Source organism: Phascolarctos cinereus, unplaced genomic scaffold, assembly GCF_003287225.1.
Source record: "Phascolarctos cinereus isolate Bilbo 61053 unplaced genomic scaffold, phaCin_HiC Scaffold_136;HRSCAF=700, whole genome shotgun sequence".
Taxonomy (NCBI): domain Eukaryota; kingdom Metazoa; phylum Chordata; class Mammalia; order Diprotodontia; family Phascolarctidae; genus Phascolarctos; species Phascolarctos cinereus.
The window spans coordinates 19,491-24,493 of NW_027555443.1; the positions used below are offsets into that span (position 1 = coordinate 19,491).

At 42.5% G+C, this 5,003-nt stretch overlaps 1 pseudogene; it reads right to left on the reverse strand.

Annotated features, from left to right (window-relative positions):
- Positions 1-4,225: 4,225 nt before the first annotated feature.
- On the reverse strand, positions 4,226-4,785 carry LOC110204190 (jupiter microtubule associated homolog 2-like; annotated as a pseudogene).
- Between the last annotated feature and the right edge of the window lie 218 nt (positions 4,786-5,003).

Here is a 5,003-nt window from a genome sequence, read left to right on the forward strand (position 1 = left end):
ATTTCCTCATTAGCCAGTCACAGAATCCCACAGCCTCAAAGAAATGAAGGGACCTCAGGGGTCACTGAACCTAGAGCATGCCTCAAGAAGTATTCGGTAGTAATGTGCATGTAAATGTTGAATGAAACAGATTAAAGTGTGTGCTGCCCATGCAACATGTGAATGTTCATATTGGTTGGCTAAATATGGATCATGAGAAGGGTTGGGAATCTTGCCTATCCTTCTCCAAAGGAAGCTTTGATTCCTGCCTGGAAGGGAGAAGAATGGGGCCACAAAGTTCTCCTTTGAGAAAGTATGGGATCTGGAATTTTATCTAACAGTCCCCTTAAATGTTGCTGGTCTGGGGGGCATGATTTTTAGGTTCAAGGTTCTTCTCTGGCCATTATTTGTTAAAGGGAGAGAGAAGTCCAAGGTTTGACTTCTTCCCACCAAATACTAGATAACAAAAAACCCTATCACATATAAGTGGTGAAAAAACTCATTTATCCTAGCAAAGAGAGAACAGAAACTAAAAAAAATATGGAGATGAGAATACATCAGCAAACACATAGAGTGAATGAGCTCTCCCATTGGGATTGAGATATCTCAGCAGATTAGCATCTGTTGCCTAATTTAAAGACTCAGTTATCCTGGGCAAAACTGAGAGGTTAAATGCCTTGCCCAGGGCCACACAATTGGTAGGTCAGAGGAAGGCCTAGAATCCAGATTTTTTTGACTCTGAGTCTGTGCTCTACACACTATAACATACTTATTCTCTGCAGTCCTTTTTTCACAAACTCATAGATGTAGTCAGTCATTCAATCATTTTTAGGCTTATAGATGTAGTCAGTCAAGCATTTATTAAGTGTCCACTTTATGCCAGGCACTGTGGTAAGTACCAGGGATACAAAGGCAGACAAAGATGCAGCCCTTCCTTCAAGAAGTTTATGGGGGAGACAATATGCAAAAACTGTAGCCACAAGATTGATATGGGGTAAGTAGGAAGTTGGTCGGTCAGTTGATTATTGTCCTTCATTCTCAAAGATGGCCAAAATGACATCATTATGTTGGCGTGAAGGTGTAGTATATCCTACTGTGACTGATCAGACCAGTATGAGCTCAGAAGGCTGTACCATTGGCCAGGCACAAATGGTCCTTATGAACATTTGGAATGGACGTGTCTCTAAATTTGTGCATCTCACATTTCTTTTGAGCTACTTCAGTTCTGCTCCACTCGTACAGTATAGCACTTTCTTTGATGCAGGCATGCCATTCTGGGTAGTCCTTTGCCAGTGTCTCCCATGTCTCACAATTGATTCCAAAGTTCTTCAGAGAGACCTTGAGAGTGTCCTTTTATTACTTCTTCTCACCTCCATATGAATGCTTGCCTTGTTTGAGTTCTCTCTAAAATAATCTTTTAGGCTATCATATGCCTGGCATTCAAACAACATGGATAGCCCTTTGAGGTTGCACTTTCTGCAGTAAAGTTTGAATGTTTGGCAGTTTAGCTTAAGAAAGGACCTCAGTGTCCAGTACCTTATCTTGCCAGGTGATCTTCAGAATCTTCCTAGGACAATTCAAGTGGAAGTGACTCAGTTTCCTGGCATGGCGCTGATATACTGTCCAGGTTTCATAAGCATACAACAATGAGGTCAGCACAATGGCTCTGAAGACCTTCAGTTTGGTAGGCAGTCTGATACTTCTTCTCTCCCCACCCTTGACTTCAGAGCCTCCTAAACACTGAGCTAGCTCTGGCAATGTGTGCACCAATCTACATGTACATCCCTGGAAAGTATACTACCAAAGTAAGTGAACTTACCCACAGTATTCAAAATTTCTCTATTTGCTGTAACTGATGGTTCAACATCTAGCTGGTGCTGCCTGGTGGTGAAGCTGTGTTTTCTTGGTATTAATTGTTAGGCCAAAATTAGCACAAGCAGCAGAAAATTGATCCCTATTTTGTTGCATCTCAGAGGCTGCACTGAGTGCACAATCATCTGCAAACAAAAAGTCACGCACCAACTCTCCCTCCACTTTAGTCTTGGCTTGTAGCCATAACAGGCTAAATAATTTACCATCAGTGTGGTAGCCGACCTTGATGCCATTTTTGTACTCATTAAAGGCATCTGACAACATTGCTGAAAAGCATGGGAGCAAACACACAGCCTTGTTTCACTCCATCGGCGACTAGGAAAACTCAAGAGCATCATCCATTATCCAGAACCTGGGCAAGTGTGCCGTTGTGAAATTGACAGACGATACTGTTAAACTTCTCCAGGCAACCGAATTTTGCCATAATTTTCCACAAGCTCTCATGGCTAACAGTATCAAAGACCTTTGTTAGATCAACGAACACGGTGGTTCTCCTGGGGTTGTTGGGCAGCAAACACCATTTCAATTATTCCTTGGCCCTTTCTGAAGCTACACTGGCTCTCAGGTAGATGACCAAATCCAGGTGAAGGATCAATCTATTAGGGAGAGAATTTTGCCAGCAGTGACTAAGAGAGAGATTCCGCCCCCCCCAAGTGACTGTCACACAATGATCTATTTATCTTTATGGAAATAGACAATGGAAGCATCCTTGAACTCCTGGGGGGGGTAACCTCCTCTTGCCACATAACCTGGAAAATGTCAGTCAGCTTTTGCATGAGCAATGGACCCCCTGCCTTGTAAATCTCTGCTGGAATGGAATCAGCACCAGGTACTTTCCCACATGAGAGGAGCTTGGTATTTTTCAGTTATCATCCCTTCATATTCAACTCACACCTGTGCCCTCTGTCTATATATACTCCAAACTCCCCTAATAATGAGAAAGTTCTTATGAGTTACAAGTATCATCATCCTATGTAGAAATGTAAACAGTTTAACCTTACTAAGTCCCTTATGATTTCTCTCTCTTGAGGCTTGTATTTGAAAGTCAAGTTTTCTATTCAGTTCTGGTCTTTTCATCAAGAACGCTTGAAAATCCTCTATTTAATTGAATTTCCATTTTTTCCCCTGAAGGATTATACTCAGTTTTGCAGAGTTTTTTTTTTTATTGTCCAAAATGTTTATTTTGAAGAACTAAAGGTTTTCAGTGATTCGCTCTCCTCCCCCATCAACTGATTACAGTAAAAAAAAAAAAGTCTTAGAAAAGTATGAATAACTAAAATAGTAGAAAGAAATTGGATAGGTTAATAAGGCCTTTACAAAAGACTGGAAGGCTCCACTCCCCCACATTTAGAAAAGAATTGTGGTTTGTGAAAATAGTATGTTCACACCACTAGTGAATTGCAGAGGCAGTCAAAGGCATTTAAGGCTTATGAGAATGGCAGGGAGAAACTATTCACTTTAAAAATCAGTAAATAAGAGATCCAACTTACTCTCTTATGTAAGGCAGGCCTTTTGATCTAAGATTAGGCCAAGGGCTTCTAGCTGACAGAAGGTACAGATGCCCCTGAAAGATCTGGGTGAAAAAATCTGCCATTAAGAATAGATCTACAAACAAGGGAAAAGGAAAATCAGCTTGACTGACAAGCTGCAGCTTAGTGAGTCTCCCCGGCTTTTGTGGGAAAGAGGTCAAAAAACATCATAGGATGTCTGCAGAACAGTGCATCATGAAGGCACACTTAAAAGGACACAAACAGATTTAACACTCATTTTCTCAGATACTAGTAGCTCCCCTAAGAAAATGTAAAGGTCCTGTGTCATCACTCTATATAATGTAAGGACTCTGTGAGCTAAGTGATCTACTACCCTTCTGAAACCCAAGGTGTATCCCTTTACCAGACAAGGGAGGGGGAGCATTCCTCTGGCAGCTGTCCAACACATCATTCACATGGGTTTTTAGTCCCCTAGTGACATTGTCAATGGCTACTGCTGCAGTACTGTCCCTGGATGTACATTTGCCCACCAAAACACAGATGTTCCTAATACCCATGAAGATCCTACCTTCCCCCATGTTTTTTCACTCCATCAAAGATTCATATTTGGAACTAATTCTTGGATGCAAACCTGCAGGATTCCTTATTGCTCCCATAAGATTCGTTTTCTCTATTCCCTGAAAGGCTCTGTGTCCCCTGGTCCTGTGTAGCCCCAGCCATTTCTAGAAGACAAGTTTGAGCAATGAGCCATATGAAAATCTTCGCACATAAATCATCAACCCTTCCCCTCCCCGCCCCATCCTGACTTGTACTAATTAGAAACCATAAGCCTCGACACCCTAACAGAAGAGTTTCTAGTCTGAAGACACTGGTATTAGTTTCCTTTAGTAGAAAGAGATGCAGGATTTGCCACCTGGTGGGTTGAGGACTTTGTTGTGTGAGAGAGGCCTGGGGCCCAGCCTAGCTCATGGTTGTCCATCTTGAGTTTAGAGTCAGTTTCCTTGGCTCGTTCCTCCTTTCCTTTGTCACATTTCTCATTATGTTCTTCTCTTGAAGATTGTGGATTCTCTGTAGCTCAGACTTGCAATTTTTGTGTCCTCACCTTCACATAAGACAAGATGATACTTGGTCTTCCTCGGGCGTGCTAAGGGTACGGGATTGGTGACTGAAGACCCAGAGACATCACTGGTCTTCTCACCAGAGGGATTCAAATGATATCAAGCCTGCACAGCGATAGGCTCTTCAAAGATACCATTTCCTTTGCCTCCTGGAGGATTTGACCTTTTGGGTGTATTCTGAGGTTCCTCAGATGTTCCAAAGATATTAGATGCCATTCTATTTGGTCTACTTCTGGAGGTCCAAAGAGATTGCTTGAGTCTCCTCCAGGGGATTTCATTACTCTGGAACTTGGCTTGCCACCCTCATTCTCCTGCCCTTGGAACATGTCGGCTGTGGCTACAGCAGCTGGGCGGCGGCGGCAGCAGTGGCAATGGCGCTTCTGTTGCGCTGCCAGTTCTGCTGAATTATAATCCTAGGTTGTAATCCTAGCTACTTTGCCCTCTGGAATATCATATTCCAAGCCTCCCAATCCTTTAATGTAGAAGCTGCTAAATCTTATGTTATCCTGACTGTGGTTCCATAGTACTTGAATTGTTTCTTTCT